The sequence below is a fragment of the Antechinus flavipes genome, chromosome 2, assembly GCF_016432865.1.
Source record: "Antechinus flavipes isolate AdamAnt ecotype Samford, QLD, Australia chromosome 2, AdamAnt_v2, whole genome shotgun sequence".
NCBI lineage: Eukaryota > Metazoa > Chordata > Mammalia > Dasyuromorphia > Dasyuridae > Antechinus > Antechinus flavipes.
In genome coordinates this window covers 486,403,403-486,419,110 of record NC_067399.1, presented here as the reverse complement: position 1 = coordinate 486,419,110, position 15,708 = coordinate 486,403,403, and the positions used below count along the sequence as shown (strand labels likewise).

The 15,708-nt window shown below is 35.1% G+C and overlaps 1 protein-coding gene across 1 annotated transcript in view; it reads right to left on the bottom strand.

Annotated features, from left to right (window-relative positions):
- The window catches only part of CYLD (CYLD lysine 63 deubiquitinase), a 65,318-nt gene extending 50,045 nt beyond the window's left edge, over positions 1-15,273 (bottom strand). Inside the window, exons 1-2 of the mRNA XM_051979828.1 lie at positions 15,179-15,273; positions 14,215-14,293 (exon numbers count right to left, since the gene is read on the bottom strand). The gene's annotated coding sequence lies outside the window, so the exon portion shown is untranslated. The remainder of the gene's footprint in view (positions 1-14,214; positions 14,294-15,178) is intronic.
- Positions 15,274-15,708: the final 435 nt, after the last annotated feature.

Genomic DNA, 15,708 nt, shown 5'->3' with positions numbered 1-15,708 from the left:
AATTTTTAAAATTCAAAAATGAGGAGGAAAATTTCAAAATTTACATAGAAAATTTTAAAATTTTTATTAACAGTAAATTCTCTAAATTTTAAAATAAGAAAAGATTCAACTCTAATAAAGCTTATTAAAAATAAGCCAATTTATTTTAACATGAAACCTATAAATGGTTCATTACAACAAAAAAAGTCTATTATCTGTGCTCTATAAACTTCCTATGTATTTAAGTGATGGCTACTAATATTATATAGAGCAGTTCAAGATTCTGTAATTTTTATATGCATGCATATGTAGAAGGAGAGAGAAAGGGCACACACATTCATCTTAGACCAGAAAATTCATTTTTTAAAATCACAGAATCTGATATTATTTCCATTCAATTTAACTTCTATTCCATTCTCAATCCAGTTTTACATAGGAGGAAACTGAAGCCCAAAAGGTGATATGATTTACCAGAGATCACATGGCTCATTTCACATATCCTGAGCTAACCACAATTAATTTTTTTTGTATGTCATATTTTGGTCAATGGAAGATTTCACCTCTGAATCATTAGTATCATTTCTCTAATCTTAAAACACTTTTTATGCCTAAACTTTTTCTTCCATTTTCTCACAGGCATGGAACTAATTTATATAATAAAAGGTTTACTGGAAATTGTAAAAGTACATAGCCTCAATCCTATTTTATTAGGGGCTTAATCCCTAGAACATTTTTGATAGGTCAAATTTATAGGGTTTTGATGAGAAAAAGTGTCAATATACATCCTCTTTATAATAAAGTGGCTTTTAATTCCTGAATATTACTAATAAACTAATTTATTACTAACTTGATACATGCTACTAGCATAGCCTACATTGTGCCAGGGATTATTCTAAAACTCTTTACAAATATCTCATTTGAACCTTATGATGTTAGGGTCCTGATGACTCAGATTGAATATAAATACAATCATTTCTACTTTGGCCAGAAACCCTGAGGGTCTTCCCCTCCCAGATTCATTCACTGATTCATTTAGATTTTTTTTTAGATTAAGTGAAAGAAGAGATTGTTTGCCTCAATTGCTATCTAGCCTTAAACACTGAATGGATGCAGCCTCAGATAAACTGAGATCCATTAAAGATCTTAGCTTAAAAAGACCAATGTCTCCCACTGCATCCAGAACCATCCCCAGTTTTCCTAATCTATATCCTGCCTCTGGTCCCAGATGGCTGGAGGAGAAAGTGAGGTAGGTGAACTTGCACAGCCCTCCCTCACTTATTCACTTGCACTTTATGGCATCACCTTCCCTGATGTTATGGTCCTCTTCAGTATGAAGGACAAACAACAACAATTATTACTTTCATTTTATAGATGAAGAAATTGAGGAAAACAAAAAATAAGTGGCTTCTCCAAGTTCACACAGCTAGAAAACATCTTAAGTCACATTTGAATTCAGATCTTCCTGACTCTAGGCCCTGTTCTCTACTCACTGAACCACAAAGCTACACAGTATATTTATTACTGTATTTATTTTATTCTTTCTTTTGATACAAATGTCCACTTCTCTTTTATGCATAACTTACAATATTCCCATATTTCCAGATCTATTCAATTCTTGAGCAGATCTTATGAAATACAATAATCAAAATTTTAAGTTCAATCAAATTTAAAATGCATTAAGTACACCATTTGTAAAGCACTGTCAGTTATTTCTACAAATTAATTCTCCAGATAAGGAAGTTGAAACTCACAAATATTATTACACAATTCAATACCTTATTCAATAGAGTGGAAGGTATATGATGCCTGAGAGTCATCTTTGTGAATGAATTGTGATACTGTGTTATAACAAAGTAACCAATTCAGGGATCATTGGGGTGTATTGTCCATAGGTTGAATAGCTGCAGATTAATTTTATTTTAAGCATGGGATTTTGCTTTCTGCAACTCTCTCTTCCCTTTTGACATTTGACTGTCGCTTTTTCCAGCCTGCTTCTAGAAGCCAGCCGTCTCTCTTTTTAACTTGCAGCTTTAGTGCTACACAGAGAGAGGAAGCTACATAAGTAAGCTTTTAAGCCTTGTATGAAAAACAAAAATATAAATGCTCCGAGAGAAAGCCTAAAGAAGTTTTACATGAACCAAAATGCATGGACATTTTTAGTTCATGGAATATGCTTGGGGGATCTTTTTTCTCTCTCCTTTTCTCCTCAAGCTCCAGGATTCTCAGCTCCAGGCTTTAGAACTAAGTCTAAGGTTAAATCCTGATTGAGTGAAGTGTTACCATTTTTAAGTGTGTATTCACACACACACACACACACAGAGAGAGAGAGAGAGAGAGAGAGAGAGAGAGAGAGAGAGAGAGAGAAATGGTTTTATTTAAATACAGCTATTATAGCATGTCTGGTAGTATTTTTAAAAGAAATCATGCAAATCAAATTCAAATTTAATTATGAAAAATATATCATTTTCACTACTTTTCAATACTAAGAACCTGTGACTCTTTATGTAAAACAATCCTCATAAATCACAGTTCTTTACCCTAAACATTTCGATCATAATTTGAAACCATTTGCAACCACTAACACATTAGTAACATTAAGCCGAATTAAAACCTTCGGTTACTGAATTTACTATTGGGTCAGTTACTGTTCAGTCATTCAGTCATTTCTAATTCTTCATCACCTTGCAGACTATAGCATGCCAGTGCTATCCATAGAGTTCTCTTGGCAAAGATACTTAAGTGATTTGCTATTTCTTGCTCTAGTAGATTAAGGCAAACAAAGGTTTGTCCAGATTTGTCCAGAGTCACACAGGATATAAGTGTTTGAACTCAAATCTGAACTCAGGTCTTCCTAACTATAGGCCCAGCACTACAACCACTGAGCCACCTAGCTGACTCACTTTTTTATTAGGAAACCATATTAAAAATTAGTTGTATAATTATATTCTTTTATTAGAATATTTAATATTATTAAAATTATAATTTATATATTATATATAATACACAACATATATTATTCATTATATTATAATATAATTGGCCTTTTTAATTTGATTGAACTTAAATATATATAAATTATAATAATATATTTCTAATGAAATTAATTTATATAATTAATTTCATTAAATATTTAATATTCTACTAAATAGAATTGTGTGTTGGTGAGGGAAAAAAATTATTTGAAAAATCTTCAATCTGAAGAAAATGGGACTGATCTATAAAACATAAACAGTGTCCAGGTACTAAGTAAGAAAATATATTGAACAGGTAATGATAAACATTGCTTTTCCTTTGCCTCTTACAACAATATAAGAGAGAATAAGTTCATGTTAGAACAAATGTTGGTAAATGTGTACGTTTATGTATATATGTATAATGCATTATCAAGAAAGGCTAAGTTCTCATTTTTATTTTTAAGTATTTTTTAATATTGTAAGTAAAATTTAAATGTTATTTTAAGCAAATTTTAAAATTAAATTACTATTTTAATTTAAACTTAATTTTTACTTAATTAAAATCAATTTTTAAATTAAAATTAATTTTTAAAAATGTCTAAGTAAAATTTAGATTTGTTAACTATAACACCTGCCTTTTTCTAAACATATGAAATGGTGGGGGGTGTGGGAGGGTGGGGAGGACATGATGGCTCTAAGAATTCAGAAATCCAATAACTTTGGCAAAACTTTAAAACTATAGTATGACAGAGTAATATATTAATTGCATGTTACAAATAATATATTTATTAATTTCATGCTTTCTTTTCAAGAAACATCATGGAAACAAGCAGAATACCAAGCAACAGAGAAAGCGCTATAAACTAAGATATTTACAGGAGTTGAAGTGATAGTTGCTACTAATATTTCAGAATCATTCAAAGCAATGCTGATGAAAATTGCATTGAAGTCAGGTTTGTATTTGAGAGAAAACTATTCACTGAATATCACATGCATATAGCAACTGCCTTTGTTTAAAGCTAACTAGACAGTCACATTTAATACTGAGAAAACTGATAATAATAATAATAATAACAATATGCCTTTTTCAAAGTTTCAAATCAGTTAAAGATCTCATTCAGTAGAAGAGTTTCCTCACTAATAAAATCATAAGTCTGTACAAAAGATAAACTAACAAAATCCCTAAGGTCTTTTACCTGATTTGACTATTGTAGTTGATTTTTTTCCTTTAAGCTATCCCAAAATTGATCATGCTTTATCTGAATTTGTAAATATAGTTTAACCATGTGAAATATAGTAAATTCCTATTTCTCCAGCATTGGAAATTGGAAATATTCCGATTCAATATTTTAACATGTATGCTGAAAATGAGGAATAGAGATTGGACTTGTGATTTCACTGGAACAGGGAACTGCAGAATAGGGAAATTCCCTCTAAAAATGTCAATTTGCTCCTTCTCTGAAATTTATAGTCTTAAGAGTGTCCTAGAACACTGAAAAGTGAAGTGACTCTGAAGGGTCACAAAGTTCTAAGGCTCACTCCATCCATCTATTTGTCAACAAGTACAGATCTCTGTTGCTGTATTCTACTGTTCAACATGTCACTTTCCCTCCTTTCTCAACCAGGTCAAATTCTTCCAACTCCTAATTTTAACCTTGTGGACTTTGATTTACACATTGATGTTCTCTCAATACCTTGACCTTCTAATTCAACAACCTCATTGACTCTTATGACCTATATCTTCCTTTTATCTGAGGCATTCATTGTTCTTTAGTCATGTCCAACTCTTTGTAGCCCCATGGACCATATAGCACACCAGCCCTTTCTATCCTCTACTGTCTCCTGAAGTCTGTCCAAGTTCATGTTCACTGACTCCATGACATTATCAATTCCATCCTCTGCCATCCTTTTGCCTTCAATGTTTCCCAACAACATAGTCTTTTCCAGTAAGTTTTATGTTCTCATTACATACCCAAAGTACTTAAGATTCAGCTTCAGTATTTGAATGTCTGGTAAACAGCCCGAATATTGACTGATTTGAATTCCTTGCTGTCAAGGGTCGTCTCCAGCACCATAATTTGAAAGTACTGATTCTCTGGCACTCACATTTCCTTAGGATCTAACTCTCACAGAGATACATTGCCACTAGAAAAATCAAAGCTTTAATTATACAGAACTTAGTCGGAAAGTTGATGCCTCTGCTTTTTAATATGCTGTCCAATTTGGGCATAGTTTTTCTATTAAGTAGCAAGCAGCTTTTAATTTCATGACTTCAATTGCCATTTAAGCAATCTTTTGAGCCCAGGAATATAAAATCTGACACTGCTTCCATTTTTTCTCCTTTTATTTGCTAAAAAGTGATAGGACCAGTTGTCAAGATCTTTGTTTGTTTGTTTGTTTGTTTTATGTTAAGCTTCAAATCAGCTTTTACACTTTTCTCTTTCATCCTCATCAAGAGGCTTCTTACTCTCTTCACTTTCTGATCAGAATAGTATCATCTGCATATTTGAGATTATTGATATTTCTCCCAGTAACTGTATTTCTGGCATTTCACAAGATGTATTTTGCATAGAAATTAAATAAAGTCACAACATACCATCATATACCTTTCTCAGTCTTAAACTAGTCAGTTATAACATAGTAAGTTCTGTTATTTCATGCCCCGATGTGGATTCCTCAGGAAACAAGTAATATGATTTAGTACTCCCATCTGAGGATTTGCCACTTTTTGTTGTGATGCACACAGAGACTTTAGTACAGTCAATGAAACAAAAGTAGATTTTTTTCCCAAAATTGCCCTGCTTTCCCCATGATCCAATGAATGTTGGCAATTTGGTCTCTAGTTCCTCTGCCTTTTCAAAAATAAGCTTGCTTTTCTGGTATATTGCTGAAGCCTACTTTATAGAATCTTAAGAACAACCTTGCTGATCTGTGAAATGAGCATAACTGTTTGTTAACTTGAACATTCTTTGCCATTGCTCTTCTTTAGGCTCAAAATGTAAATTTATCTTTTCCAATTCAGTGGCTCCTGTTGAGTTTTTGCTGGTATATTGAGTGCAGCACTTTTAACAGTATCATCTTTAGGATTTTAAATAGTTCAGCAGGAATTCTATTCACCTCTACTAGTCTTAGCAATCATTCCACTTCCCTAAGGCATACTCCTAAGGAATATTTATTACCTATAACTATACTCCTTTCATGATCCTGAACTCTGAAATATTCCTCTCTAATCATAACTTATTCTTCTAGTTCTTCCTCTACCTTATTCCTCCTAAATAATCTCTCTACACCCTCTTCCTCTTTTCCTAATCTATTAGCCCTACTCATTTCTCATTTTCTATCCCTCACTATTTTGCTAAGAGTGACTATCTTTTCCTCTTGAATTCCTTGCTCCCTTGTTCTAGGACCATTCAGGCCCTGCTAATCCTCAGAAGTAGGTCAGCCCCACAGCCTTCTATTCTCCTGCTTTTAATACTGATGAGCTCAATAGGAGGAAGTCAAGCAAGTTTCCTAGCTAGAATCACTCTAACCAGTCCATGATCTCAATTGAGCATTTACTGCTACTTAGCAATCCACAATCTATAGCTTTTGATACTATTAACCACGGCTTTCCTCATATTCTCTCCCTCTTCCTCTCCTTCTTCCCCTGTCTTTGCTGTCTTGTCTCCCTTCCTCCTTCCCCCCCGCCATTTTATCCATTTCCATGGGTGCAATGATCACCAATATACACATGAATTATAAATCTATATATCTAGCCCTAATCTCTCGCCTAAATCTCAGAAACTCACATGTATAATTGGCAGCTGACAAATAATCACTTAAATGTTCTGTCACAATACCTTCAAAATGGAATTAACTCCCCCATTCCCCTACCCCAAGATCCTCTTCTCCTAATTTCCTTTCACTGAGAGCATCATCATTCTTCTAGTCACCCTGATTTATAAATCTTTTGTCATCCTTTGTTCTTCTTAACCTAACCAATCAATTAGCAACTTTTGGAGAGGTTACATCACTGTCTCTTGTATCTATCCCCTTTTCTTCATTCATACTAGTCTTATGGTCTCCCTGCTTCTAGAGCCTTTCTTTCTAATCAGTCCTTCAAAAAGTAGCCAAAATAGTATTTTTCCTAAGGTAAGAGCTAACCATGTCATTCTTCGATTATAAAATTCAGCAGCTCATTATTTATTCCAGAATAATTTTTTTCCTCTGCTTAACAATTCACACCCTCTACAACCTAATTCTCATCTATCTTTTCAAACATTTGATATTATATATAATATGTATATGTATAGATAGATGGATGGAAGGATGAATGTGCCATGCAAATTGTATTATTAGTTCTTCCTGAACTGGCATTCTGTCTCTTAATTCCATACTTTCATATGGTCTGTCTTTACCAAACCCCACCCTGACCCAAATGCTTCAAAAACAGATTGTTACTTTTAGTCAAAGCTCAATTAAAGTGCCACCTTACCCAAAGCCTTCCAAGATCATCCCAGTTAAGTATTTCCTAGCTTCTCATATCTCTGATTATGATGTATTCATCCTAAAAAAAATGTAAGTTCCCTGTAACATGGGACATTTTTGCTTTTGTTTTTAAGGATTAAGGATCTTAATGTTTAGCAAGTTAAGTTGAAGCATCAATTATCATTGGAAAAGACCTATGAAAGCACTAGTTATTTGAGTTTGTAGATTTTAACTAAATAAGAGATGTACTTAATATGTGGGTGAATAATAACACGTAAGTTTAGACAACACAAATATTTACCTTACCTCATAATGACCTGGGGAATACAATACAATCAAAAAATATTTTTATACTAAAATTTTTTTTTAAATCCAGCAAGTTCAACCACAGCAGACAGCAAAATTAACAGCATCAAATAGCTAAATCACTCTATATAAACATTATTAAAGTTTCAATATCTACCTTATCTAACAGATACAATGTCATTTTGATTCTCAGGTATCAGCATATACTATTCATAAGAATATCACTGAGGAAACAAAGCCAGTTTTGAAATTCAAGAACTTTGTGCTTCTTCTGAGGTATAATAGTTTTTAAAAGCACTGGCAGTTATCCATTCCTTATCGGATTTCAGAATCAATACATATTCTACTAAATAACTATTCCTGATTATAATTATCAAACAGAAAGGAAATCCAATGAGATGTCTTTCAAACTCTTCTGAATAGTACAGAATGACTAACCATCACTTTAAGAAAAAAATCTCCTCTAAAAGGAAAAACTTCCATATTCTTAAGCAAGCTAAAATTTGACTTAGAAAGAGAAAAGTTTTTACATTTCATGACAGTGGAGAAAATCCTCATGCAGTTTAAAATTTCTCTCCAACATGTGGAAATATCAAAAGAGAAATGTTATAAGTAAATATGTGAAAAGCTATAGTTAAATTAAGTTATGGAATTTTTGCTTTTTACAAAATAAACAAAAAAGTTTTATATAAATAGCAAACTCTCCCAACACAATTAAAATAGAATTTGGTTTACATGTAACTTTACAGGTAGGTTTATATCGCAAAAAGCAAAATGTACCTATAATATGACCCTTTAAATCATCTTTATTTTATTTTCTCCTAAGTAGTTCCCTTTGTCCTTAAACATCCTCTCCTGTTTCTTCCTACAAAGGATATAAATTGTTGCTAACCTTTTAATTCTATAAGAGCAATGTGATCAGCATGGTCCATCTAAACTCTACATATAAACACATTAACAAATATCCAGCCAAGCCCTTTCCATTCCCATCTCTATACTCTTTCCCAACAAAAATGTAAAGGATATTAGGAGTTAAACTTGTTTCCAGACCACAGAAGAAGGCTAAATCCTAGACACTATCACTAGCAGGGCTTCCTTTTTCTCCAATGCTAGGACTGAAAGTAAATATTGGTTTGTTGCCAAAATACTTTGGTGGATGATAATAGATTTTATATATATATATATATAGTTAATGGGATTTAATTTTTCCAAATTCATAAAAATCCTTAGATTGTTATTCACGCTCAATTTTTACCTCAAGTGTAATGTCATACCTTTTACTATCTCACAAATGATAAGAGAAAGAGAATATAGGATTCCATTGCACTTATTTATTAACTATTAAAAAACATTTGATTCAGAAGAACATTGTCTTTCAAGCCCTTTTAAAAGGTGTTTCCCACTTATATGCCAAAATCATTTCTCGGAATGTGACAGGTTTTCTGGAAAATGACAGAAATAACCCAGTTCAATGACCTTCTGAAAAATAAATTACAGGTGAGGTATTAAAAAAGGAAAAATGTGCTCACCAAAAATATTCATCACTGTGATGAAGGAGATCCAGTGAAAGAATCCAAGAATATGAAGTCCTCAGATAAAGATGGCATTATGTTAATTACCTCAAATATCAAGACAGTGAAAAATCTCCAAGAAGAAATCTGCAATCACTCAAGGGAATTTGGCCTAACTACAGAAAAAACCAAATGGAAAAAGTGCCTTGGCTTCATCATACACCTACTAAATAAGCACTAACCACCTACAGCAAAGACTAAATGGATAAACCCTGTCCATTTCTTGGCTTCACAATGCACCCTATTTGGTTTAGATATACTACTAAAAAAGCACCTTAGAAAGCTTGTCCAATAATATATATATCTAGGGGAAAAAGTACACAGGTAATCAATGAGCTGTTCCTAAACTTGAAAAGAACAGAATAGGCACGATTGCCAGCAAAACCCAATTTTTCAATACATGTAATCACTGTGTCTATACAGTATAATGAGATTCGTGTTGAAGAAAAAATGATTAGTACTGTATGTTGGGTTTGGGACAAATCTATCACGAATAATTTTTTTCTTAATTTTACATTAACCTAGTATCCAAATCATTTCTGGCAGAGAGACAGAGAGAGACAGACAAGACAGTCAGATAGATAAATTGGGTTGGTTTTCCATAGCCTTCTGACAGGACTTTCACCCAAGATGACTTGAGACAACATTTATATAGCAATCTTGAACAAGAAAAAAATCATATGTAAAAATAGTACTGTGTTAGCATTCCAAAATAATAATAAAATTACTATTAATTTACTTAGTTTATCACTCCCCTCACTGCCTAAACAAAGAGATTTCATTCAGTGCTTCCATTTCTTTTCTTTTTTTTTTTTACTTTTTTTTTTTTAACTTTCTGCAGTCCAGCTTCTGACTTCATCATTCAATGAAAGCTGTTCTCTTTGAAGTTACCAAATATCTCTTAATGCCAAATCTAAAATGCCTTTTCTCGATTTTCATACTTCTTACCCTCTCTGTAATTTCTGACACTGTCCAAAATCCTGTTGATGACACTGCTCTATAGGTTTTTCTGACACTGTTCTCTTCTGGTTCTCCTATCTTTCTGACCACTCTTCAGTCTCCTATGCAGAATCTTTACCTAGCTCATGTCCCTAACTATGGCTATACCCCAGCATTCTGTCTTGGGCCTTCTTCTCTAATTCATTGTTTTGATAAGATCATCAGTTCCCAAAAATTCAATTATATTCTCTCTCCATTTCTGTCTCTGTCTCTACTCCTCTCTTTCCACAGAGAAACATACACATTTATTTATATACACATGTATATTAATTCTTAGATCTATTTATTTATCCCTACCTCCCTCTCAACTCCTAGCCTCCTATCTCCTGGGATATCCAACAGGTATCTTAAATTCTACAAGCCCAACTCTTTCCCCTAACACTTTATCAACTCTTCCTAATTTCCTTATTATTGCTGAAGGTACCATCATCCTCTTAATCACCCAGCCTCATACACAACTCCTCACTCTTTTCCCTTCCACATCAATCTGTTAGCAAGTATTACTAATTCTACTTGTGCAACATCTTTCTTGTGTATGTCCTATTCTCTCTAAAATGCCACAACCCTGACGGCCAACTGGCATCACTTCAAGCCTAGAGTTCTTTCATTTATTTGTTGATTACAAGTCTCACTCCACACCAGGCCATCCTCCATTCAGCCTATCAAAGAGATCTTCCCAAAGCCTAGATCTGACTCTACCACATTCCTATTCAATCAACCTCAGTGATTCCTTACTACCTTAGTATCAAATATAAAATTTTTCTGTTTGGCTTTTAAAGCCCATTATAATTTGACTCCCTGTTATTTTTCCAAGTTTCTTGTGCTTTATTCTCTATCACCCCCAAATCCCTAGGGCATGGGCATATGTGCACATACACACATGAACATGCACACACACATGTACGCACATAGACACACACAATGATTCAGTGTCACTGGTCTCCTATTTCTCACATTAAACACTCCAACTCTGGGCATTTTCAGTGACTGTCATCCATGCCTACAATTGATTACCTTCTCATGTATGCTTCCTAGCTTCACTGGCTTCTTCCAGTCTCAGGTAAAGTCCACCTTCTGCAAGAGGCTTTTTTCAAATAGTGTTTACCCTCTGTTGATTATTTCCAATTGATTCTTAATATAACTTGCGCTCCTTGAGAGCAGGTACTGTTTTTCCTTTTCTTTGTTTCTCCAATACTTATCAAAGTGCCTAGCAAATAATAGGTAGTTATTAAATGCTCACTCAACTAATTTTTTCTCAAAGGAGAAACACAGGGCAAAGAAATTCCTTCAAGGAAGGGCAAAGACTATACTGCCTTTAGAGAGATCTTTCAGGTGGGTGGGAAGGCGATGATCGAATTTGAAAGATTCTGTATTCAATTATTTAACTACCACTACACTGAGAGCTTATTGTCCATGCATCTGGCCCATCTCTATTCAGAGAAGTCTGGAAAGGGTTTTTAGATCAGAGAAATTCTATTTCTCAATATTTCTAGAGAATACTATAAAACATTTAATTATTCTTCAAAACTTGGAATATCACTGCCTCCCAAGAACTAAAAATGAGCATTACGTTAGAAAGCAACAAAAAAGCCTGTGACGGGCATAAGCACGTTGTAATATATAAGCAAAGAACTCTGAAGAAGAATATGAGTAAAGGATATCATCAAAGAATTGTATTACAGAAAGAAAAGATGGGCTGGTCATGTCTCAAGAACACATGATCCACTGGTGCTCTAATAATATTGAGAAAATGTCTACAGCATTTGCCAGTCCTCTTGTAGTGAACTTTTAAGAGAACAAAGATGAGAGTCACAGAGGATAGATTGGCATAGAATTGATTTTAAGCTATATTATTAAAGGGATCTTTTGGAATCATGTCAGAGATTCAATTAAATATAATATCTAATGATTTCAGTGATCTTCTACACCACAATGAGTTATATTTGATATCAATAATAATGTGATGAATGAGTGAAATCATTACTCTAATCATTGTTCTACTAATATTACACATTTATTACTGTGTTAGGAAGAAGCAATGCTATTTTACTTATCATATTAGAAGTATATTAGAAATATATTTTTGAAAATTATAATTTTGACATCCAATTTTGACTGATTTTTCTGGATAATACCCCAAATTGTGTGATATCAAAAACCCAAACTTGACTCAGAATATAACATAAATGGGGGGGGAAAAATAGTGATATTAAGCAAGTGGTAAACAGAATAACTTCATTCTCCCTTCTTCACTCTCATTTTTTTTGTCATCAAATTTCTGTCCAGTTTTGACATACCAAAGCACATTATAATTTTTTTTAAAAGAAAGCATGACATACATGTTTTCAGCCTTTTAAAATGCATTTAACAATTGTGTTCATTTTTTTCTCTCTAAAAATTATACTATGATTTTGAATATGATATGGTGCTCTGGGAGAGGAAGTGAGAGGAATACCTAATATAACAACTAATATAACAAACAGAAGATTTCAATAAAAAATTACTTTTATTAAAGCATGAGCCTTGGCCTTATAAAATCTTATAAAAACTACTACTAAGGAGAATGTGCTATTTGCAGGAATTTTCATGATTTTGTAACAGAATATAAATGTTTTGGACTTCAATAAGTTCAAGATCTTTTTCTCCTGATAATATACTACTATAAATCCACCTACTATCCACTGAAGAACAGCAGCAGATTAATAGTTAGAGCCATTACCTTTACCTAGGGTGTGAGGGCCTGCAGAAAAGTAACACTTGAACAAATTTCATCTCAGCTCTTGAAACATATTTAGTACTTCTCATTTTTCCCAAGGAAACTATAACTAGAAAATTAATAATCATGTCACATACAGACTTTTTCAATCAAAAAGCAAGATAATGAGTTATTTTTTGCTCAACTTGGGGTTAAGGGAACTAGGATAAGCACAATCAATTGTCTTAAAAATGAAAAAGCAATAGAGTTGTACACAAGTACACAGATCATGTCATTATATACTAGACATTCATGAGTAGCAGTCTTTGGAATACAAATTCAACAATTCTTATTTCCTTCATCCATATCACAGCCACATTAATAGTCCTAAAGGTCAGGTCTGACTATGTCACTGTTCTAATCAAGACACTTCAGTGATTCCCTACTACTGAATAGGATAAAATACAATACAAATAAAATACAAACTTTTATTTTGTAATAAAGTTACCTTTAAGATAAAATGCAAACTCCTTTGTTTACCATTTAAAGCCCCTTACAATTTGGCTCCTTTCTATTTTTCCAAACTAATAATATCAGAACCCTTTTATTCATTCTACATTCTAGCAAAACAGACTTAAGATTCCCTCTCCTGCCTCTATGCCTTTACACATGCTATTCTCCATGCCTGAAAAACTTCTCTCCTCTGCTTCTCGGAACCTGCTAAATCCTTTAGTTCATTTCTCCCCAGGTTGCAATCTGGACTCCAACATTCTTCCAAGCCAGATAACGTCCTTTGCACCACCCCATCTCTTTCAGCTTTTTTGTATATACTGTCTTTACCCATTAAGTTGTATTTTTTTAAAATTCCACCCCTAGAGAGAAGGGTCTGTATTTCTTTTTGCATGTATTTCTACTCGGAGCACTTAGTACACTGACACATGGTAAGCATTTTATAAATGCTTATTGACTGATTCCTTTTAGTATCACTTCCTTCAAGAAATATTTCCCTCATTCTTCCCCCCACTTCATTTTAGATATATCCTATACTTACTTATCTGCACACATGCTGAATCCCCCTAGTAGAACGCCCTCCTTGAGAGATGAGACTCTCACTTATTGAGAGAGTGTTTGCATCCCCAGTACCTAGAATATATAGTAGGTGTATAATAAATTGCACTGATTGATTTGGATCTACGTATGTTAATCATCAGATCATTTTACTATTAAAGAAAAAGAGAGATACCTTCTGTCCACAGAGAATTTTTCAACTAAAGAACTCCAAGTAGTTGTGTAACAGCATCTTTACCCAAAGGATGGAGAAACTGAAAGAAAAATAAGAATAAATTAGTAAGAGACAGTAGTATGTATTCCTTTATTTCCCTGGGTCTCAACTACCTCATTTGTAAAATGATAATGACCAAGAACTTTCTTAATATTTTTATCATGGACAGGGCAGTCTGGTGAACTCTATACAGATTCCTTATCAGAATAAGATTTTGTTGTCTACTTTCATAATTAGAGGAAGTGCTAAATTTCAGTTAGAAATTAGTGAAACAAAATATGTATTATTTTTTCATCATTCAAGTTCACAGATGCCCTGAAATCTATCCTCATTCCTCTTAAGAATTCGTGAAACCCCAAGTTTTGGAACCTTGAATCAGACTACCTGAGGTCACTTCCAGCCCTAAATCCTATGACCCACCAATCCTCGTTGCTCTTACTACCAGCCTTACCTTCCATCATCCTACCGGAGGAAGCAGAGCTCTAGTTTGAGCCCATCTATAAATCTTTGGGTCCAAAGGTGGACGCTAGCTTCCTGGCAGACTACCAACCAGCCCGGTGACTCAGTTTACCTCCCCTTCCCCTAAGGAGGAAGAGTTTATGATTTATGACATTCCCTTTCCCCACCCCCACCCCCACCCCAAACCCCAGAGATAGAAGGGACTGTCCCAGGGCACCGGACGAGCAGCGGCCGTTAGTTCGAGATTGGGATCGCTCCCTAGAGAAGGCCATGGCCGGCAGGCCTCTTTGGGAACAACGTGACGTCTACGAGGCTGGCAAGGCCCAGATAACTTGCCGGGACAGGGAGCACAGACGAGGCAGGCGGCGGTGCCGGGGGCGTCGGAGGAGTGAGGGGAAGGCGCCCGAGGATTCTCGCCTTCATAACCCCGGCCTGGAGGCTCCAGCGCCGCCCGTCATTTGCTCACCTGAAGGCAACAGGTCTGACCAGGCTGAAACCTGGTTCCCAATTCTGCGGCCCCTGGTTCCAGAGGCCAAAAGTCGTCGTCGCCGCCACCACCACCGACTATTTACCTCGGGTAGACGCGCGGCCCTGCGCAACCGAACCTGATACCTGGGCCCGCCCCCGCCTGCCCCGCCTCCAAGACGGAGAGAAGGAAAGGAGGGAGTGGTAGTGGGTGGGGAGAAATGGCATGAGGACCAATAGTGACCCGAACGACTTCCAGCGCGCGCCAGGATTGGTCTTCCTCGTGACAGCCTCTCCGCCAATGGCGGCTGAACCAGCTCGATACTAAGGGACTTTCCGCTCCGTCAAGCTCGGTCGAGCCCAAGTGGGGGTGGGGAAGACTAAGAGAGGAAGAAGCAAAAGAGGGCGGGGACGGGGAAAAGTGGCGTAACGCTCTTTGGTTGGCTGTCTGGCAGCAAGTCTCGAACCACCATTGGCTATGTGGTGGGAGGGGGTGGAGCACTACCGGTCCCAGACTCTCTGGGCCTCAGC